At 41.2% G+C, this 23,832-nt stretch overlaps 2 pseudogenes across 1 annotated transcript; both read right to left on the minus strand.

Annotated features, from left to right (window-relative positions):
• Positions 1-398: 398 nt before the first annotated feature.
• LOC100401760 (BCL2/adenovirus E1B 19 kDa protein-interacting protein 2 pseudogene) lies at positions 399-3,780 on the minus strand (annotated as a pseudogene). Its single transcript, XR_013520473.1, has one exon. The product of XR_013520473.1 is annotated as a BCL2/adenovirus E1B 19 kDa protein-interacting protein 2 pseudogene (transcript).
• Positions 3,781-4,778: 998 nt separating this feature from the next.
• LOC100402127 (bleomycin hydrolase pseudogene) lies at positions 4,779-6,183 on the minus strand (annotated as a pseudogene).
• Between the last annotated feature and the right edge of the window lie 17,649 nt (positions 6,184-23,832).

Consider the following 23,832-nt stretch of genomic DNA (forward strand, 5'->3'; position numbering starts at 1 on the left):
CATGATATGCATATACCAGCTCCTCTTCACTTTCTGACGTAAGTAGAATCAGTCTGGAGCCTTCAGTAGAAGCAGATGCAGATGCCATGCTTCTTGTGCAGCCTGCAGAACCATGAGACAAATGAACCTCTTTTCTTTATGAATTACCCAGCCTCAGGTATGCCTTTATATTAATAGCAACACAGACTGAGATGGGAGAAATTTTTCAAGTCTTTCACCACAAAGTGATATTAGCAGTGTGTTTTCATAGACTGTTATTCAGGCTGAGGAAGTTTCCTTCTATTCCAGGTTTCTTGTTTGTTTTTTTCATCATTAAAGTGTGGATTTTGTCGAGTGTTTTTCATACCTGTGACATGACTGTGTGGCTTTGTCTATTATTCTATTAATATGATATATTATAATGCATGTTGAGCCTATATTCCTGGAATAAATTGCTTTGTCATGGTCCATAAATATTTTAATGTATGTTTACATACATTAAATATTATATAAATATTATAATGTATGTTGAGCCTATATTCCTGGAATAAATCCTTTTGTTGTGGTCCATAACAAATCCCTTTGTTATGGTCCATAAATATTTTTATGTAGAGCTAGAATCAGTCTGATAGTCTATATTCATAATAATAGTTTATATTCATAAAGTTACTGGAGAGAATTTGGCTGTTAATCTTATCAAGAATACCTCATAGATGATGAGTTGCTTCTCTCTTTCCGCTTTCAAGATACTCTCCATACCCTTGGTTTTCCAGTTGGTTATGTTTTGTATAGGTGTGGATCTCTTTTAGTTTATTCTACAGCATAACCTTGAATAACATGGGGGTTGGGGTGCTAACCCCACTAGTCAAAAATTCACACATATATACATGTGAGAAGAGGGTAGGAAAAAAATCCACATATAACTTTTGACTTCCCAAAAACTTAACTACCAATAGTCTACTACTGACCAGAAGTCTTACTGATAACATAAACAGCTAAATAACATATATTTTGTGTTCTAAGTATCATATACTGTATTTTCACAATTAAGTCAGCCAGAGAAAAGAAAATAATAAGAAAAATATGTTTACTATTCATTAAATGGGTAATCAGAAAGAACTTCATCCTCTCTGTTTTCACATTGAATAGGCTAAAGAGGAGTTGGTCTTGTTGACTCAGGGATGGCAGAGGTGGGTGAAAGTTCCATATAAGGACCTGAACAGTTCAAACCCATGTTGTTCAAGGGTCAACTATACTTGGAGTCTGTTGAGCTTCTTTAATGTGTTGATTAATGTTTTTCATCAACGTTGGGGAGTTTTTGATCATTATTTTGTCAAGCATATTTTTGGCTCCTTTTTCTTTCTTCTGAGACTACCATTATATATATACTGATATGCTTGATGGTATCCTATAGATCTCTGAGATTCTGTTCATTTTTGCTCATCCTTTTTTTTTTTTCTGGAGGCACAAACACAATTTATGTCAACGTAATGGTACTTACCAAATGAAACCATTTAAATGCTTGTATCAAATGTGTTATCCAAAACAGCACAATATAATGATGCTCTCTAAGACTTACAGAATTAACCTAATTTACAGTATTGTCAAACATGATTTCATAGAATTTTGAACAAACACCACATCTAATTAGGTCAAACAACTACTGAGTTCAAATAATTGATATGGAAGTATTTTGGTAAAGTGCCCACAGTGAGAGCGGTTTAAAAAGCAGCCCCTGTTTTCTACAGAAAAAGTTGTGACAGTGAATAACTCATCATATCCTTTGCAATACTACACAACACTCACACACATTCAGGGGAGCAATGCCCTGGACACACAGCTTATTTCACATTAGTGAACAAACTTGAGATTTTTATAAAGTTCTGACTTCAGGTCAGAAAATAAAACGTCCCATATATACATATTGACAAACCTCCATTCCTAATGTCTTAAATCCTCTAGTTCTAAAAATGGCTTTTTGGCTTGTCTTTAAAAAGAAAAAAGTATGCAATGCACTTGCTGAATTATGAAACGATATTACGTTAAATGAGAAAAGAACCTTGGGATGGACTAATACACTTTGATTATGTACATGATCTTTGGGTATTCATGAGAATCAATTGAACTGTTCATTGCCTTATGAGAAACTCAATTTTCCAAGTTACCTAGGAAATGTATTTAACCATCTACAAAAACAAAAATTCTAATATGTACTTTACAAAATCATGGTCTTATTTACCTGCATATTTTTTCCACACGACAGGTATACATTTAAAAATATTGCTTAAAAACATAAAAATATATATCATTTCTTTCCTTTGCCTTTTATGCATATATTTCACTGAAGATGACGTGTCATTCAATAAACAAATGCAAAAACTGTTGTATATAAAGTGTGGTTCTCTGCTATTCAGCAATATAAAACATACAATGATAATACCGTTAGCTATTAAAGAGCTAAATTCAAGAGATTTGCAAACCAGTACAGCAGTGAACAGTCCCTTGTATTATACAAAAGTCCATTAAGAAGAGTCAGTCAATCTTGTCACAGGTTACATAAAAATATGGGCCAACAAATGCATTATGAATGCAAAAACAGCACTGCGTCATCAGCACATTCTTCGGTCTTGTTTGGACTAGACGCCAAACTTACTGTTCATTTCTCGGTTCGTCTTGCTTTCCATTAAGCTCTTGATCAACTTGTTTTATGCATTCTGGTATGCCAACGTATTCCATGGGGACAAGTTCTGCTAGTTCTGCCAAATTAAAGACGTATCTAATTTTTTGACTGAATTTTGAGCTAATAAATGGTCTTGTAACAGCCAGAAGTGTTCTGATAAACCAAGAAGGATGTACAATGATTAGGGATTTTAGATTTTTCCGTAACCTTCTATCGATTTGCTGATAACATTTCCTGAGCCACCCCAGACTGGGCATTTTTCTTCGAGTTGTCGCACCATTTAAATAAACTATCATGTAGTTCTCTGCTACCAATAGCTCCAAAGTGCCAATAACATATTTAAAGAGATTGTCCATCAGGTATCTATAGTTAGGTTGACTACTTTCAGGCATGAAACAGACAGCAAACACAACAATGGCATTTAATCCATCCCCATAATATCCCCCATGGCTGATAACTTTTTTATAGGGTTCAATCGCTTTCATGTCAACTCTGTGGTCCTGCTCTCCAATCCTGAACATACGCCAGCGTCGTCCATCTTCTTTTTCCTCTGCTGCTGTATATTCAGTAATTGAGCCTTTCCTAATTACTTCAGTAGTCTTGGGTTTTGGAAGATCATCTTCCCACTCAAACTCATTCTCAGAGGGTGTGTCTAAGCCATCTAACTCAATCTCCCCACTTTCATCCAGATCGTCCGACAACACAGAGCCATCGCTAGGATCCAGTGTCAGGCTAATGTCTGGAGGCATTAGTTTCTTTCTCACTTTATTTTCATTGACTTCTAGGGAACCAGGCCGGTTCTCTGGTCCAGTTATAGCCAGTATATCTGCTTCAGTACTATCATCTTCTGGTAAAGGTATTGGAAAATCTTCATCTTGCCATTCTTCTTTAAGTTCCACACCTTCTATCCTCAGCCTGGATTCAATGTCAGCTACAAACTCTTGATAATCCAGAGGGCCAATGTCCCCGGAGGAAGCCTTGGCCCCCTCGTCCTCCTCGCCCCTCCAGGCCGGCGACGTGGGGCTGACGGCCAGGTCGCAAAAAGCGGCGCCGAGCGGAGCCCGCTCCCCTCGGTCGGCGGTGGAGTCCCCGGCCCAATCCCCCGGCCGCAGCGGCACAGCGACGGTGGCAGCAGCTGACCCGGAAGCCCATTTTTGCTCATCCTTTTATCTTATTCTTTCTTTCTCAGCCAGATTTTCTCAATTAATTTATCTTCAGGTTCACTGATTCTTTTTCAAATCTGCTCTTGAGCCTCTATAGTGAATTTTTTTGTGTCAGTACTTTTTGATTCTAGAATTTCCATTTGGTTCTTTTATTTAAAAAGAAATTATCAAAAATTCTATTTCTTTATTGATATTCTCTCTCTCTTTTTCTTTTCTCATTGAGCAAAGTTTGTATTCAAAAGCTTCTCAGCACCATCTAGTTATCAAAAAGAATGGATATCACCTTTTTCTGCCCACCCAATCCCCAGTTCCAAAGGCAGAAGTTAAACCATTTGGCTAGAGCTCCCCCTAATGATTATAACTGAGACCATGATAAGATTTTGGTTGTTCTCATCCAACAGTCTCCAAGCCTCTACTCAAACCTGACTCAAGCAGAGCTGTGCTCCCCACAGTTCAGAATAGGAAGGAATCATGTCAGAGCTGATCAACCTCCCATTCTTGGGCTATTAGAGGCATAAGAAATTACCTTGAAAAAATGAAATTCAGTGACTGCCATCGAGGAAAGACAGTGATACTGTCTGGCAGCATGCAGTTCCGAGAGCTCAATTTTCAGGCCACCCTCCCCTCCACTCTACTCTAGGAACAAGGAGCATTAGGTCTTCATGCTCTCCATATATCTCAGTCACTCATCTTCTCTTCTTATTAAAACACAGTCACAGAACCAAACTTTTTGACAGAGTTAAAGACAAACAATTACATCTGGTTAAAATGCTATAAGGGATCCTGAGCTGTTAGAGATTAGGAGAATAGACAGTATGATCTGATCTTTCCCTTTTTATTTTCTTTAAGAGTATTCTGTTTCAGCATAAAGCACATTTCCTGAAGAGGTTCCTGGAGAAGACTGGAAATCTTACTGTGTCCTGTGGCAACACATAGTCCCTTACATAACTTTGGCTTCAGTCCCTGAATCTGTCCTTTGCAGCTACGTCAGATTCCATGGGAGGAGGAAAGAGCTGGAGGCAGTATCGCTCAGCCAGAGTTCCCATGGGGTCCCATGCTGGCAGGACAATGGGTTCCTGCTCTAACACAGCTAGCACCTCTTCAGGGACATGCTTCCTGTCCAACACCACCTCATAGACATACTCAGAGAACCACTCAACTGTCATGTAGAGGTTAACCTTTGTGGCCATGGTCTTCACCCCATGAATTCTCCACTCCACTTCGTGAAAGCACCATCCTGATCATCCATCTCTGAGACAGCAGTGAAGGTCATGGCGTGGGTCATAAGTGAGTCACCAAAAGTCAGCCTCTCTGCTTTATTCATGTTCTTCAAGGAGACACCAAACACTAACCCATGGTCCTAGACATTCATGTCACTGAGGCCCAGCTTGCCATTGAAGTGTTTTCCAACATCACAGCCAAACCACACAGCCTCTCCATCTGTGATGGTGGCAGCAACCATCTTTTACAGGAAGTCAATGGTTGTTGTATAGAGTTTTTCTCCCTCCAACCATATTGCTTAAGTATTCCACTGTGTGAAGTTTGTTGTACTTGTGCTGGGCCTAGGGTCATTCACCAAACAAATCTTATCTTCCATGTTGAAGAGTGGCTTGACATGTTCCCTGTAAAACTCCAAGGGTATTGTGGGGCCAATCTTCTGATAATTTTTATCTTTGTCTTGATACTCCCAGGTGAATGTCTGGTGGATCACCCAAACAGAAACACACCACTGGGAACATCTTCATCACAGCATCCTGTGTGGCTCCTATGGTGGCTCCACTGTGTACCAGGTTCCATAGTTGTATACAGAATTAACTCATCTTGTGATTCGAGTATCATTCATCCTTCTGGTTGCCTCTGTTCTATAAGATTCAGGGAAGCATTTATTAAGGATAACACCATATTTTGCAACTCTATTGACAAGTATATCCCATTGGCCACCATCATTTCCAGGGTTCATAAGCAAACACTGCACCAGTCTCCCATCCTCAGGCTCTTTTCTCTGGGCTGCCTCCACAAAAGCATTTGAGAGGAAATAACAGCATTCAACCTTGTCCCCAAAAAACAGGTAAGATTGACTAAACTCAAATCCTCCAATATTTAATTTTTTCACAAATGGAAGCCTCATTACATTCAGACAAGGAAAGACATCGCCCTGAGCTCTTCTGCTTGGTGACGGGCTTGCCTTCCTGGGGCATGGTGTCCTGGAATGCCTGCTGCGTGCGCTGCACTGTGGCCAGCTTCAGATGTCCAGCAGATCGTGGTGGTTCCGACATTCTGAGCAAGTACGAACTGGAGGTCAGAATTCAGTTTCTGTATCAGAGCAGCTACCTTCTTTGAATTCAGTCCCGCGCTGCTCATGGTGCCCATGCTGCCCGGCGGGGTAACAGTAGCTTCCAGGGTCCTTGGGTGAGTGCCAGGGTCGTACTGCAGCTCGCTGCCTAGGTGGCCCCACCTACCTCCTACTGATATTCTCTCTTAAGTTTTATACCATTTTCATACTTTGGTTCTTTTGACATAGCTTCCTTTAGTTCTTCAAATATTTAATATAGCTGATTCAATAACTTAGCCTCGTAACTTCAGTATTGAGACTTTCTGAGGGACTGATTCTATTAACTGCTTTTTTTCCAGTATATGGGCCCTACCTTGACTCTCATAATTTCCTGTTGAAAATAGTAATTTTAAATAATATAATGTAACAGCTATGGAAATCAGACTCTGTCCTTTCCCAGGGTTTATTAATATTGCTCGTTATTTGTTCTGTTTGTTGTTGTTGTTGTTGCTCTTTCTCAGTAACTTTCCTAAACCAAATCTATAAAGTCTCTAACCTTTTTCATGTGTGGTCATCGAAGTCTCTGCTCAGTTAGCTTAGTCATCAGCTTAGAATTGCAGAGATTTCCTCAAACATCTACAATCAGTAAGTTTCCCAGGCTTTGCTGAGGGTCCCTGTGTGTACACTGGGGCAAACCTTTAACACTCAGCAGGCAGTTTACATCTCTGCTTTAGCTGTAAATTCTTGCTTGTGCAGACTCAAAGTCAGTCAGAGGTGAGAGCTTAAGGCCTTCTCAAGTCTTTTCTGACCATGTGCATAACTCAGGCACATCCACAGTTCTCTGCATTGTGAGTAGCCCTCAAAATTTCCAGTTATATGTCAAAGCTTTTCAAAGCCTCCATATGGACATCTCATTCCCCAGATTTTAAGTTCTTCAGTTACATTCTTGTTTGTCCCAAATGGTACTACCACCATAAATAGCCAAATATACATGCACACACACATGTGTGTATACATATGTGTGTGTGTGTGTATATACACACATATAAAACCCCAAAACAACATTGGCTTAAACTCTGCAGGTCCAACTTATACACAGATTTTCTTCCAACTCTGCCACCCCTGAAACAAAAAGACCAATCCCACCTCTTCAGCCTACTCAATGTTGAGTGGGATGGAGACGTTTCTGGTGATCCACTTCCACCTAATGAATAGTGAATACATTTTCTCTTCCTTCATATTTTCTTAATAACTTATTTTCTCTAGCTTGCTTAATTACTATACAGTATACAATACACGTAACATACAAAATATGTGTTAATTGACTATGTCATCAATAAAGCTTCAGATCAAAGCTATTAGTAGTTAAGTTTTTTGCATGTCACAAATTATATGTGGCCAGGCGCAGTGTCTCATGCCTATAATCCCAGCACTTTGGGAGGCTGAGGAGGACAGATTGCTTGAGTCCAGAAGTTCAAGACCAGCCTGGGCAACATGGCTGGACCCTATCCCTACAAAAAATACAAATTAGCCAGGCTGGTATTTATCTATGGTCCCATCTACCTGGGAAGCTGACATAGGAGGATTATTTGGGCCTGGGAGGTCAAGCCTACAGTGAGCCATGATCATGCCACTGAGCTTCAGTTTTCTGAGCGACAGAGCAAGATCCTGTCTCAAAAAAAAGTTGCATGTGGATTTCAACTCCATGGGGTCAGTGTCCCTAAGCCCCATGGTGTTCAAGGGTAAACTGTATAAAGATAGATATATAAACACACACACACACACACACACACACACACACACACAGAGAGAGAGAGAGAGAGAGAGAACAAAAACAGAGAACTCCAAGGAGGAAAAGGCAATTCTACCAAGCATGGTGGGAAATTTCATTTATTGTTTTTTACTATAAACTAAAACACAAAGAGTAACATAAAAATGTGCAGCTTAAAAAAATGTGTAGCTTAATGAATTATTAGAAAATGACCACCCTAAAACTATGTCAGAGGAGCATACAATTCATTGTGTTTCTCTGAATCTTCTATTTCTTGCAAATCGGCAGCTAGATTCAGAGGTCTGAACAGAATCAGGGTTATTCACTTTGGCCAAACCATATAGTGTTGTGGTCTTTCATTAAGAGGCACGTTATGTCTGGTTGTGATATTAACAATTATTGCTGTTAAATACTTATAGACATTAATTTACTGGGACTTTCAAAGTGGTAGTATTCTAATTCTAACATTTGGTTTTTTTTTTTAAGACAGAGTCTTACTCTGTCACCCAGGCTGGAGTGCAGTGGCATGATCTCAGCTCACTGCAACCTCTACCTCCCAGGTTCAAGCAGTTTTCCTGCCTCAGCCTCCCAAGTAGCTGGGACCACAGGTCCAGCTATTTTTTTTTTTTTTTTTTTTTTGTATTTTTAGTAGAGACAGAGTTTCACCATATTGGTCAGGCTGGTTTCAAACTCCTGACCTCAAATGATCCATCCACCTTGGCCTCCCAAAGTGCTGGGATTACAGGCGTGAGACACTGCACCCAGTCTTCTAATTCTAACATTTCTATTTTGTTAGTTGAAATAGTTCAGTAAAGTGACACTTCTCTTCATCTATCATTTGGTTACCCAATGGTATAATTCATGTAGGAAAGGCAGGATAATTTTTTTTTTTTTTTTTTGAGATGGAGTCCCAGGCTGGAGTGCAGTGACGTAGTCTCAGCTCACTGCAACCTCCACTTCCCAGGTTCAAGTAATTCTCCTGCCTTAGTCTCCTGAGTTGTTGGGATTACAGGTGTGTGCCATCACACCCAGATAATTTTTGTATTTTTAATAGTGACATGGTTTCACCATGTTGGCCAGGCTGGTCTTGAACTCCTGACCTCAGGTGATCTGCCTGCCTTGGCCTCCCAAAGTGCTGTGATTACAGACATGAGCCATTGCACCCAGCCTGGGAAAGGCAGGCTAAATTTTTGATCTTTTCCTTTATTGGTTTTCAAGGTAACATATTTGTTACTCAAATCCATTTGTGTGCTCACAATTTTTTTATCATTATGAACTCATGGATTTGATGAGTTTCAGTCTGTTGCGATTATGATCCTTATTGAAGCTTAAATTTCTCTCATATCTGGAATGGGAACCACTTCAAGTTTGTGGTTTTGATTTAATCCTAGTGTATTAATCTGTTTTCATGCTCCTGATAAAGACATACCCAACACTGGTCAATTTACAAAATAAAGAGGTTTAATTGGACTTACAGTCCATGTGGCTGGGGAAGCCTTACAATTATGGTGGAAGGCAAGGAGAAGCAAGTTCCATCTTACATGGGTGGCAGCAGGCAAAGAGAGCTTGTGCAGGGAAATTTCCATTTCTAAAATCATCAGATCTTGTAAGACTCATGGACCATCACAAGGACAGTGCAGGAAAGACCCACCACATAATTCAGTTACATCTCACCAGGTCCCTTCCACAACACATGGGAATTATAAGGTGAAATTTGGGTGGGGGCACAGAGCCAAACCATATCATTCTGCCCCGGCCCCTCCCAAATCTTATATATTCACATTTCAAAACCAATCATGCCTTTCCAACAGTCCCCCAAAGTCTCAACTCATGTCAGCATTAACTCAAAAGTCCACAGTCCGAAGTCTTTTTTTTTTTTTTTTTTTTGAGGCAGCATGCAGGGGTACTGTCTCAGCTCACTGCAACCTGCACCTCCTGGTTCAAGTGATTCCTCTGCCTCAGCCTCCTGAGTAGTTGAGACTACAGGCATGCACTACCATGCCCATCTAATTTTTTGTGTTTCACCATGTTGGCCAGGATGGTCTGGATCTCTTGACCTAATAATCTCTTGATCTGCCCACCTCAGCCTCCCAAAGTGCTGAGATTACAGGTGTTAGCCACCACGCCCCATCCACAGTCCAAAGTCTTATCTGAGATAAGGCAAGTCCCTTCTGCCTATGAGCCTGTAAAATTAAAAGCAAGTTAGTTACTCCTAGATACAATAGGGGTACAGGCATTGGATAAATACAGCCATTCAAATGCAAGAAATTAGCCAAAATAAAAGGGCTACAGGGCCTATGCAAGTCTGAAATCCAGTGTGGCAGTAAAATCTTAAGTCTCCAAGATAATCTTCTTTGACTCCATGTCTCACATCTAGGTTACCCTGATGCAAGAGGTGGGTTCTCTATGTCTCACACCCAGGTCACCCTGATGCAAGAGCTGTCTTGGACAGCTCCACCCCTGTGGCTTTGCAGGGTATAGCCTCACTCAGCCCAGCTTTCATGGGCTGGCATTTAGTGCCTGCAGCTTTTCTAGGTACATGGTGCAAGCTGTCAGTGGATCTACCATTCTGGGGTCTAGAGGACAACGGCCCTCTTCTCACAGCTCCACTAGGCTGTGCTCCAGTGGGGACTCGATGTGAAGGCTCTAACTCCACATTTCCCTTCCACACTGCCCTAGCAGAGGTCTCCATGAGGGCCCCATTCCTGCAGCAAACTTTTTCCAGGCATTTCCATACAGCTTCTGAAATCTAGGTAGAGGTTCCCAAACTTCAATTCTTGACTTCTCTGCACCTGTGGGCTCAAGACCATGTGGAAGCTGCCAAGGCTTTGGACTTGCACCATCTGAAGCCACAATTCAAGCCCTACATTGGCCATTTTCAGCCATGGCTGGAGTGACTGGGATGTAGGGCAAGTCCCTAGGGTGCATATAGCTCGGGGGTCCTGGGTCCAGCCCACAAAACCTCCTAAGCATCTGGGAGCTGCCATGAAGACCTCTGATATGCCCTGCAGACATTTTCTCTATTGTCTTGGGGATTAATATTTGACTTCTTGTTACTTATGCAAATTTCTACAGTTGGCTTACATTTCTCCTCAGAGAATTGGATTTTCTCTTCTATTACATTGTCAGGCTACAGATTTTTAAAATTTTAATGCCCTGTTTCCCTTCTAAAACTGAATGCTTTTAACAGCACCCAAGTCACCTCTTAAATCCTTTACTGCTTAGAAATTTCTTCTGCCACATACCCTAAATCATCTCTCTCAAGTTCAAAATTCCATAAATCTCTAGGGCAGGGGAAAATTGGCACCAGTCTCTTTGCTAAAACATAACAAGATCACCTTTGCTCCAGTTCCCAACAAGTTCTTCATCTCTATCTGAGACCACCTCAGCCTGGACCTTATTGTCCATATTGCTATCAGCATTTTGGGCAAAGCCATTCAACAAATTACAAACTTTCCCACATTTTCCTATCTTCTTCTGAGCCTCCAAACTTTTGCAGTCTCTGCCTGTTAACCCGTTCCAAAGTCACTTCCACATTTTCAGGTATCTTCAGCAACACCCCACTCTCAGTACCAATTTACGGTATTATTCTGTTTTCATGCTGCTTATCAAGACATACCCAAGACTGGTCAATTTATAAAATAAAGAGGTTTAATTGGACTTACAGTTCCACATGGCTGGGGAAGCCTCACAATCATGGGGGAAGGCAAGGAGGAACAAAGTCCTGTGTTATGTGGATGACAGCAGGCAAAGAGAGCTTGGCAGGGAAATTTCCATTTTTAAAACCATCAGATCCAATGAGACTCATTCACTATCATGAGAACAGCACAGGATAGACCCACCCCCAAAATTTCATCACCTCTCACCAGGCCCTTCTCACAACATGTAGGAATTATGAGAGCTACAAGATGAAATTCATGTGGGGACACAGAGCCAAAGCAAATCACTTAGTAATCTTTGATAGCTTCCTTGCTAACTAGTATGACAAGATGTTCCAGGATCATCTTGCCCATTTCCTGGAATGAACAATTTTTTTAAGATGCCTTGGTTTCTTTGAGCAGCAAATGTTAATTCAAAACCACAATCTGGGTATCTGGGTGCCAGGGTTGCTCATTATAATTGGATTGGTTATTTTTCTAGTCTTGGTGGACAGGGCTAAGATACACATCCATACATACACATATAAGTACATCCCTCAGGTTCATATTAATACTTCCAATTCAAATTTAGTGCTACAGAGTTTTTATGACCTCTCCTATAATCTACATTATTTCCTCTCTTCTGTTTGAGAATCTGGTTCTTGAAGACACCGGATAATAATAATAATAGAAGATTTTAATGTATCAGTCAGTAACTCATAGATCATACAGATTTTTTAAAATGCAGCAATATAGAATATTTGAACATAATTGATAATCTTGATTTAATGGAAATACTTAAACATTGCATCTCAAACTGAAGAATTCATGTATCCATCAGAGTTTCAACAGGAAACATATGGCACACTTGAAAAAGTATAATGCAATGAGGGCTTACTGTATAAAGGAATACTTACAAGATATAGGTATAGGCAAACCTCTAGGGATAGTTCAATAATGTCAATACTACTACCTGTAGTAGCCAAGATGCCACCACTCCTAGGCCCAAAGAGACAAGAAAGGAGGTTACAATTTGAAAGGAAATAATTTTGTAGAATTAGCTATCTTGAGAAGAATAATAGCCTTTTGTCAAGAGACAACCAGGTGACCTCGTAGGGAGAAATTCAGGGGAATAATTACCCTGACCTCAGTTTTATTCCTCTCTCCAATGTCTTGTTTGGGATCCTTCACTTGGGTTACTTACTGCAATATCCTCCTAATTGATGTCTGTGCTTCTTCCACTGTTGTATTCCCAACACAGCAGCCAAACTTACCTGTTAAAATAGAAGGCAGATCAGGTCGCTCATTACTTCAATATCCTTCAACGTTTCCATCTCACTCAGAATAAAAGTCAAAGCCCTTTTTAGAAGTCACAAGGTCCTTCATGATCTGAGTCTCCTTTCATTATCACTCCAGTCTTATCTTAATATTTTCTCCTCCCATATTCGGCTCCTGCCACACCTATCTCAAAGCCTGTACGCTTGATATTCCATCCATTGTAATACATTTCCTGCAAATCTCTGCATGGCTCCTTTGGATATTGTCCTCCCTGGCCACAGGGAAGATTCCAACCATCCCCACCATACCCATTCCCTACTTTCTTTTCTTTTTCTTTCTTTTTTTTTTTTTTTTTTTTTTGAGATGGGGTTTCACTCTGTCACCCAGGCTGGAGTGCAGTGGTGTGATCTCAGTTCATTGCAACCTCTGCCTCCTGGGTTCAAGCTATTCTCCTGCCTCAGCCTCCTGAGTAGCTGAGATTACAGGCATATGCCACTCTGACCGGCTAATTTTTTGTATTTTTAGTAAAGATGGGGTTTCTTCATGTTTGCCAGGCTGGTCTCAAACTCTTGACCTCAAGTGATCCACCTGCCTCGGCCTCCCAAAGTGCTGGGATTACAGGCATGAGCCATCACTCCTGCTCCCTACTTTATTTTTCTATTCGACACTTATCAACTAATGTGCAAGATACTTTTCTGATTTATACTTGTCTTTTTTTGCAAGGTAAAATAAACAAATTATTTATATTTATCTTGTTGCCTGCATCTCCAATCAGGATGCAAACTCTATGAAGACAGAAACATTTGTCTGAGTTCTCCTATGCCTCACACAAAGTAAGAAATCAACAAATATGTGTTGCATCAATGAGTGAAAAGCTATGATTTAAGAAGTAATAAAGTTAATCTCCCTTTGATAGCCATTAAAAAATGGCTCATGTATTTTCACCAGTTAGCATAATGCTTTTCTGAGCTGCTTACAGTTATAAATGTTAGCATGGCCGGACGCAGTGGCTCACACTTATGATCCCAGCATTTTGGGAGGCCGAGGCAGGTGGTGAAAACCTGTCTGTACTAAAAATACAAAAATTAGCTGAATGCAGTGGTGGACACCTGTAATCCCAGCTACTCCGGAGGCTGAGGCAGAAAAATCGCTTGAACCCAGGAGGCGGAGGTTGCAGCAAGCCAAGATCACGCCACTGCATCTAACCTGGGCAACAGAGCATGACTCTGTCTTAAAAAAAAAAAAAACTAGCCTGGGCTTGCTAATTATAATTTAGAACTCTGTCTATTCCACTAGATGGTGTTTGCTTTTTCTGTATGCCATAAATGGGGCTAAATGAACTAGAGGCAAAGACCAAAAATATATAGAAGAGGGACATGGGTATGGGTTTTGAAATCAGAGAGCCCTGGATTTACATCCCAAATATGCCACTTGACAGTATAAGTGACTTAACCTCTTTGTGCCTCCATTGTTGCAAAAACAGTGTGAAATTAAAACTAGCCCAATCTTCCCACAAAACTGAAGCTTGAGAAACTTACATATGTCTTATCAGAATTTCTTTCTCAGGAAACCACCATCAGGCCTCCCAGATAGCAGCAGGGAGCTGAGGCTTTCCAGATCGCCACATCTGAAAAATGAGATGCACCTGTTCCTTGTTGATCAGCTCCCCTTCCTAGTCCCTCCTGTTTTCCTTCCCTGTTATACAAGCCCATAATTTTCGTCAGTTAAGGGGAGACAGATTTGATGACTAGGTTGACATCATCTGCAATAAAGCTTTCCTTTCAGGGCAATATTCCCTTTCTCAGTGATTGGCTTTCTATGTGGAGAGCGATAAGACCTACGCCAAACTCCTGGCATTTGACAACAAAATAGTGGAAAGGGCACATTGGCTTAGGAATGTGAGTCTTGGATTCCAGTCTAGCTGTGACTTTGGGCAAGTTATTTACTCTATTGCACATTCTCCAATTCCTCACCTATAGAATAAGGATAATATCTCCATTATAGGGTTCTTCTAAAAGTGAACAACAAAGCACCCGACACAGAAGGTAATCGGTAATCAATGTTAATTTCTATCACCAATATAGGGTAGTCATGAATTTTCTATCAAAGATAACTTTGTTCATTGGTAAGAAGACACTCACTCCAGAGTTATCTTTTTCCCCTGACTTCTGTCCTCCTAAGGAGTCTAGCGTAATTGTGTAACCCTGTCACTAGACACTAAAACCAGAAGCATATTCCTATTAGTAAGATTTTACTCAGAAATATACGTTCCTAACGGAATGGAAAGTGATAGTGAGTACTGCCAGCTTACAACATTCCTTTAGCATACACTTTCTGTTTTCTATTACAGGTGGAATCCATTTAATGAATACCATTTTAAACATCTGTTTCTACATAGCGAGACTATTTTTGTGTTCTAACAGATGGGCTACAGGAACCTCGCTGTGTTGACTTGGCTAAAACAAATTCTAAAAAATGAAAATGCATTCTTCACATATACTATCCCTGCAGAAATAAGGTTTTTTAAATAAAAGGTGATTATCCTTTGTAAATGTGGTAACTTAGCATAGGCTAGTTCCAAGAAAACAGGTAAAGGGCTGGATCAGTGGATGGCAAAGCAGACTAGACGGCAGGAGAAAATAAAAGATAAAAATGGAGCAAATCCCTCATGTAAGGTCTGTTAGAAAGTACTTAAGCCAGAACTCTACTTGTAAACATAACCTCTCCTTCCAAGGCCAGCTTACTCATGTTACCTCCTCTACAAAGCCTTTCCAATTCTCTCTATACATATAACTCAGTTTTCTGTCTCCCGTACTTTTGATTGTTTAAATTGGGGTAGTAGCATTGATCTGTGTCCGTCTTGTACCTTTAAAGGTAATTGTTTTCTGCTCTTTCCCTTTCCCCACCACTGTGAGCTCAGAGCACTAGGACAAAGAATGATTCAACTTCCTATGTTCGATACCTAGCACAGAGCTTAATACTAATGGATGCTTAATAAATGCTTATTGAATTTAACACCTATGAAGAAGTATTGATGTGCTTGAATTGAGCATTCTTACCTAATTTGGGTCTCCCTGAGACCAAGAACTATGTTTCACTTCCTTAGGATTTGGCACAAATACTCTCAGTACCACATGTTGGTTGAAAAATATTAAATTAATAAGCCAAGTTGATATGAAAAGTCAAACTGTTTGACCTTTGTTTCATGACTTGGATGAACATATACATCTACTACATGCTGCTGACTTAAATGCTAATAGTAGGTGACTTAACTGCAGTGTGCCCTGGGGAAACAGCCTAAACCTCTTCACTGTAGCCACTGCCTAGAAGGAAGGGCAAAGGTGAAATTCTCCAGGATGAAGACCTGACACACCACTAGGTTTGGTGAGCTGCAGAAACAGGTTACCTGAAAAGAAACTGAGCCCAGATCGGGGACTGTGACAACTGACTTGAGGAGACTGCTGGGAGCGCAGTGGGAGGCTTGGTTCCCTTCCATAAAGGTTACATCCAACCAGGGCCTGGCACCAACTTCAGCTAACCGTTCTAAAAGAGGCGACAACTTCTGATCCCCGAGCTTCAGGCCTCCTGTCTTCAGGTTCTGGTTTTCCAGAGATTCCAGCTCTCCAGGCTCTGGCTTCCAGACAGTAGCAGAGGCACAGCCCTGTTGCAAAAGCTCTGGACATGCACATCACCTCTAGGCTCGTGAGTAGGCCTGGTTGGTCTTATTGCTCCTCACTTGTCCTCAGTTCTAACTCTCTATTCCTGCCACCCTAGAAAGCTTCAAACGTACTGGAGGGAAAAAAGGGCCCCCACTCCTTTTGCTCCCATGGAGGTTGGTGGCCTATGTGGAGTATCCTGTTTGCAGGTCTGAGTTAGCAACATGGCATCCATTTTCACTCGTTTTCTCTTGCTCCCATTCTTTGGCATACACTTGGCTTTGGTGGTTTGGAGTCAATGGCTTTCCTCTCTGATCTAGAGTCACTTGAAGAGCCTGTGCACTAGTTGACACCTGAGGCTTGCAGTAAAGGATCCTTCGCACTGATTGTAAAGAAAGGCTCAAATCTTTTTAAAAAAAGAAGAGTGTAACTCCAAAACTAAAACAGTTGCCTTATTCTCGCCCTTCCAAAATTGTCTTTGGAATAATGACATAATCCGCATTCCCCATTTTCTTACTTACATCTGAACACTTTCTGGAAAGAAACTAATTTCCCACCACACACTAATTAAGGTAGAAGTCAGGAGCCTCTCCTTTATGTACGACCTTATTTTTGCAGGAGCTGAAATGATAATGAAGTATACTTTGCACTCTAGGGGTAAAAAGTAATATCTAGACTAACTTATTCCAAAATTAAGATTTGCTGAAACTTAACATATGAAACTTAGGCAGAGAACATGATAAAAGCAACCAATTCTACTTGAATGTATTTTCCATTAGTATAATCCATCAAATGTTTTTCAAAATGGGATCCATCTTATTCACTGTCAAAAACGATGTGTTCAAAGTTAGTATTTCACTTTTGAATTTCTACAGCCCCACCCTCTGAGTTTATGCTACATACGAACATAATTGCTAGCCTATGTAACATGCCTAATAAATTGGAAAAAGAATGTTCAAAACAAGTTAAAAATGTAGTATAATGGAGGGTGGGCTAGGTGGAGTCACATGAATTAGCTATGTATCACTTTAAGCCATTTATGTGTCTTAAATTGGGCTCCCTCACAGCTAAGGCCCTAAGACAAGGATTAGGGTACAGAGAATTTTATTTGGGAAGTATGGTAAGAAAGTGAGACCAGGAAGGGAAGAAAACCAATAAAAATTGTGTCAATTAATAGGTTTCTACTGAGGGCAACTGGAACTCAGTTCTACTGGAGACCCTCTGAAAGACTATATAAAAAAACAGAACTCAGAATTATTCCACTCAGGGACAAGAAAACTGGGATGCACCAGTTCCCTTCCCTCGGTAGTTGAGGGTTTCTCCTGGGAATGTAATTCTCTGGTACTTCCCTTGGCAGCCTTCCCTTGAGCAGCATGCTCTTGCCACCAGAAAGGTAAGTAGTTGAGATTTGAAGCCATTGGCATGAGATACATGGGAACTGGCACTAAAGCTGCAGGTGGCCTTAGTGGTGGGCAAGAGGATATGGGCAGGGCATTGATAATGTCCATATTCATTCAGTTCATTTCTGTGTAAACTGGAGATAATAATTACCCACCTCATAGAGTGATGTTAAGTCTCTTGCTCATAAAAACTTGGCCGGGCACGGTGGCTCACGCCTGTAATCCCAGCACTTTGGGAGGCTGAGGCAGGTGGATCACAAGGTCAAGAGATCGAGACCATCCTGGCCAACATGGTGAAACCCTGTCTCTACTAAAAATACCAAAAAAAAAAAAATTAGCTGGGCATGGTGGTGCATGCCTGTAATCCCAGCTACTCAGGAGGCTGAGGCAGGAGAATTGCCTGAACCCAGGAGGCGGAGGTTGTGGTGAGCTGAGATTGCGCCATTGCATTCCAGCCTGGGTAACAAGAGCAAAACTCTGTCTCAAAAAAAAAAAAAATTAACTAAGGGGAGAGGACTCAAGATGGCGCTGTGAGAATAACCCAGGATTGGAGCTCTCCTTGATTCCGCAGAGAGGTGAGTCGGAGCTGCATTTCCAGACTGAACTTTGTTGCCCACAGAACGGGGAAATTCCCAAGTATAAAGGAGACGCGGGACGCCAGGCAGTACCTCTGCCTGGTGAAGCCGGCAGCCAGGGTGGCGGTGGCTGGCCCTACCCAGCGCTCCCCACAGGGCACGCTTGTCCAGGTGTCCTGTTGAACCGGCAACCTGAGACTTGAGAGGGCTGGACTTGAGACTGAACGAGACTTGGACAGTGGGCCAGCCCAGGGGATTGCAGGGACAGAGCATTTGTGGTAGCCCAGTAAGATGAACAAAATCGCGATTTCAAACGATCCCCGTGCAGACGGTCCGAGATGCTCTGAGGGGGAGGGGCGTCCACCATTACCGAGGCAACCCGCCCCAACTGAGATACACACCCACTGCTGATGCAGCCAGCTGTTGCCGAGGCAACCCATCCCTACTGAGATACACGCCCACTGCTGACACAACCTGCCGTCGCCGAGGCAACCCGCTACAACAGAGAGACTCCGCCACAGGGCGTGGCGGAGACCACAGCAGAACAGCAGAGCCTGCAGCAACAGGGTGAACCACACAACAGTAGGGCGGAGCCTCGGCAGGCAAACAGTGGCTAGTCTGCCTCCTAGCTGGGCGGGACACCTCAACGGGCATCCAAAAATAAAGCCCGAACCCCCCCCCTGAAAGGGAAGCCCATCAGACTCACAGCAGATCTCTCGGCAGAAACACTACAAGCCAGAAGAGAGTGGGGGCCAATATTCAACATCCTTAAAGAAAAGAACTTTCAACCCAGAATTTCATATCCAGCCAAACTGAGCTTCATAAGTGAAGGAAAAATAAAATCCTTTGCGAACAAGCAAGTACTCAGAGATTTTGTCACCACCAGGCCTGCTTTACAAGAGCTCCTGAAAGAGGCACTACACAAAGAAAGGAACAACCAGTACCAGCCATTCCAAAATCACACTAAATGCTAAAGAGCATCAACATAATGAGGAATCTACAACTAACAGGCAAAACAGCCACTTAGCATCAAAATGGCAGTATCAAATTCACACATAACAATATTAACCCTAAATGTAAATGGACTAAATGCACCAATCAAAAGACACAGACAGGCAAATTGGATAAAAAGCCAAAACCCGTTGGTGTGCTGTATCCAGGAAACCCAACTCACATGCAAGGATACACAAAGGCTCAAAATAAAGGGATGGAGGAAGATTTACCAAGCAAATGGAGAGCAAAAAAAAGCAAGAGTTGCAATTCTCATCTCTGATAAAATAGACTTTAAAGCAACAAAGATCAAAAGAGACAGAGAAGGGCGTTACATAATGGTAAAAGGATCGATACAACAAGAAGAGCTAACGATCCTGAACATATATGGACCCAATGCAGGAGCACCCAGATACATAAGGCAAGTTCTTAATGACTTACAGAGACTTAGACTCCCACACAATAATAGTGGGAGACTTTAACACTCCACTGTCAATATTAGACAGATCAACCAGACAGAAAATCAACAAGAATATCCAGGGCTTGAACTCAGACCTGGAGCAAGCAAACCCGATAGACATTTACAGAACTGTCCACCCCAAACCCAAGAATACACATTCTTCTCAGCACTACATCACACCTACTCTAAAATTGACCACATAATTGGAAGTAAAGCACTCCTCAACAAATGCAAAACAACTAAAATCATAACAAACAGCCTCTCAGACCATAGTGCAATCAAGTTAGAACTCAGAATAAAGAAACAAACCAACCCAGAACCGCACAGCTTCATGGAAACTGAACAACTGGCTCTTGAATGTTGACGGGGTAAACAATGAAATGAAGACAGAAATAAAGAAGTTCTTCGAAACCACTGAGAACGAAGACACAACATGCCAGAATCTCTGGGACACATTTAAAGCAGTCTCTAGACGAAAGTATATAGCAATAAGTGCCCATATGAGGAGAATGGAGAGATCCAAAATTGACACCCTATCGTCAAAGTTGAAAGAGCTGCAGGAGCAAGATAAGAAAAACTCAAAACCCAGCAGAAGACAAGAAATAACTAAGATCAGAGCTGAACTGAAGGAGATAGAGACACGAAAAACCCTTCAAAAAATCAATAAACCCAAGAGCTGGTTTTTTGAAAAGATCAACAAAAGAGACAGACCACTAGCCCGATTGATTAAAAAGAAAAGAGAGAACAACCAAATAGATGCAATAAAAAATGATAAAGGGGAAATCACCACAGATTCCACAGAAATTCAAACCATCATCAGAGAATATTACAAACAACTCTACGCACATAAACTAGTAAACCTGCAAGAAATGAATAAATTCCTGGACTCCTGTGTCCTCCCAAGCCTAAACCAGGAGGAAGCTGAAACTATGAATAGACCAATAACAAGGTCAGAAGTCGAGGCAGCAATTAAGAGCCTACCACTCAAAAAAAGCTCAGGTACAGACGGATTCACAGCCGAATTCTACCAGACACACAAAGAGGAGCTGGTACCATTCCTTCTAAAACTATTTCAAACAATCAAAAAAGAGGGAAGCCTTCCCAAATCATTTTATGAGACTAATATCATCCTGATACCAAAACCCAGCAGAGACCCAACAAGAAAAGAAAACTTCAGGCCAATATCCATGATGAACATAGATGCAAAAATCTTCAAGAAAATATTGGCAAGCTGATTGCAACAGCAAATCAAAAACTTATCCATCATGATCAAGTAGGGTTTATCCTGGGGATGCAAGGCTGGTTCAACATACGCAAGTCTATAAACGTAATTCACCACATAAACAGAACCAAAAACAAAAACCACATGATTATCTCAATGACGCAGAGAAGGCATTGGACAAAATTCAACAGCCCTTTATGCTAAAAACCCTCAATAAACTCGGTATCGATGGAACTTATCTCAAAGTAATAAAAGCTATTTATGACAAACCAACAGCCAATATCATACTGAATGGGCAAAAACTGGAAGCATTCCCTTTGAAATCTGGCACTAGACAAGGATGCCCTCTTTCACCACTCCTATTCATTATAGTACTGGAAGTTCTAGCCAGAGCAATCAGGCAAGAAAAAGAAATAAAGGATATTCAAATAGGAAAAAAGGAAGCCAAATTGTCTCTATTTGCAGATGACATGATAGTATACCTAGGAGACCCCATCGCCTCAGCCCAAAAACTCCTGAAACTGATAAGCAACTTCAGCAAAGTCTCAGGATATAAAATCAATGTGCAAAAATCACAAGCATTCCTCTACAGCAATAACAGACTTAAAGAAAGCCAAATCAAGAACGAACTGCCATTCACAATTGCTACAAAAAGAATAAAATACCTTGGAATACAACTCACAAGGAACGTAAGGGACCTCTTCAAGGAAAACTACAAACCACTACTCAACAAAATCAGAGAGGACACAAACAGATGGAGAAACATTCCATGTTCATGGTTAGGAAGAATTAATATCGTGAAAATGGCTATACTGCCCAAAGTAATTTGCAGAATCAATGCTATCCCCATCAAGCTTCCATTGACTTTCTTCACAGAACTAGAAAAAACCACCATGAACTTCATATGGAACCAAAAGAGAGCCCGCATAGCCAAGTCAATTCTAAGCAAAAAGAACACAGCGGGGGACATCACACTACCGGATTTCAAACTACACTACAAGGCTACAGTAATCAAAACAGCATGGTACTGGTACCAAAACAGAGATATAGACCAATGGAACAAAACAGAGGCACCAGAGGCAACACAACACATCTACGACTATACAATCTTTGATAAACCTGACAAAAACAAGCAATGGGGAAAGGATTCCCTGTTTAACAAATGGTGTTGGGAAAACCGGCTAGCCATGTGCAGAAAGCAGAAACTGGACCCCTTCCTGACACCTTACACTAAAATTAACTCCAGATGGATTAAAGACTTAAACATAAGACCTGGCACCATAAAAACCCTAGAAGGAAATCTAGGCAAAACTATCCAGGACATAGGAGTAGGCAAGGACTTCATGAACAAAACACCAAAAGCATTGGCAACAAAAGCCAAAATAGACAAATGGGACCTAATGAAACTCCACAGCTTCTGCACGGCAAAAGAAACAGTCACTAGAGTGAATCGGCAACCAACAGAATGGGAAAAAATTTTTGCAGTTTACCCATCTGACAAAGGGCTGATATCCAGAATTTACAAAGAACTCAAACAGATTTACAGGAGAAAAACAAACAAGCCCATTCAAAAGTGGCCAAAGGATATGAACAGACACTTTACAAAAGAAGACATATATGAGGCCAACAATCATATGAAAAAATGCTCATCATCACTGGTCATCAGAGAGATGCGAATCAAAACCACATTGAGATACCATCTCACGCCAGTTAGAATGGCGATCATTAAAAAATCTGGAGACAACAGATGCTGGAGAGGATGTGGAGACAAAGGAACACTTTTACACTGTTGGTGGGAGTGTAAATTAGTTCAACCATTGTGGAAGACAGTGTGGCGATTCCTCAAGGCCTTAGAAATAGAAATTCCATTTGACCCAGCAATCCCATTACTGGGTATATATTCAGGAGACTATAAATTGTTCTACTATAAGGACACATGTACACGAATGTTCATTGCAGCACTGTTTACAATAGCAAAGACCTGGAATCAACCCAAATGCCCATCGATGATAGACTGGATTGGAAAAATGTGGCACACATACACCATGGAATATTATGCAGCAATCAGAAATGATGAGTTTGTGTCGTTTGTAGGGACATGGATGAATCTGGAGAACATCATCCTCAGCAAACTGACACAAGAACAGAAAATGAAACACCGCAGATTCTCACTCATAGGTGGGTGATGAAAAATGAGAACACATGGACACAGAAAGGGGAGTACTAAACACTGGGGCCTATTGGGGGAAAAGGGGAGGGCCAGTGGGAGGGGGTGGTGGGGAGGGATAGTCTGGGGAGAAATGCCAAATGTGGGTGAAGGGGAGAAGGAAAGCAAAGCACACTGCCATGCGTGTACCTACGCAACTCTCTTGCATGCTCTGCTCATGTACCCCAAAACCTAAAATCCAATAAAAAATTCAAAAAAAAACTAAACTAAATAATCGTTTCAATGTGTTAATATGATGTGTGCACTTCTTTTTAATTTTTTTGGCATACATTAATGTTTGATTGTGGTGCCACTCTTTTTGTGGCACACATTCCTGTTTTCTGTAGTCTACATCTGTTCACACTTATTAGGATGCTTAACTATTGCTTTATCTGGAATATGTTTCTAACCTGATTCCTTAACACCCTACTTTTCCCCCTGCAATTATTTATGCATCCCACTAGACCATGAAGAGAATGAAGACACTGTAATTTATCCTTCAACAAAAATGTATGAAACACTTCAACAAACCAAGGAATATA

This window comes from Callithrix jacchus, chromosome 7 (genome assembly GCF_049354715.1).
Source record: "Callithrix jacchus isolate 240 chromosome 7, calJac240_pri, whole genome shotgun sequence".
In the NCBI taxonomy this organism is placed as follows: Eukaryota; Metazoa; Chordata; class Mammalia; order Primates; family Cebidae; genus Callithrix; species Callithrix jacchus.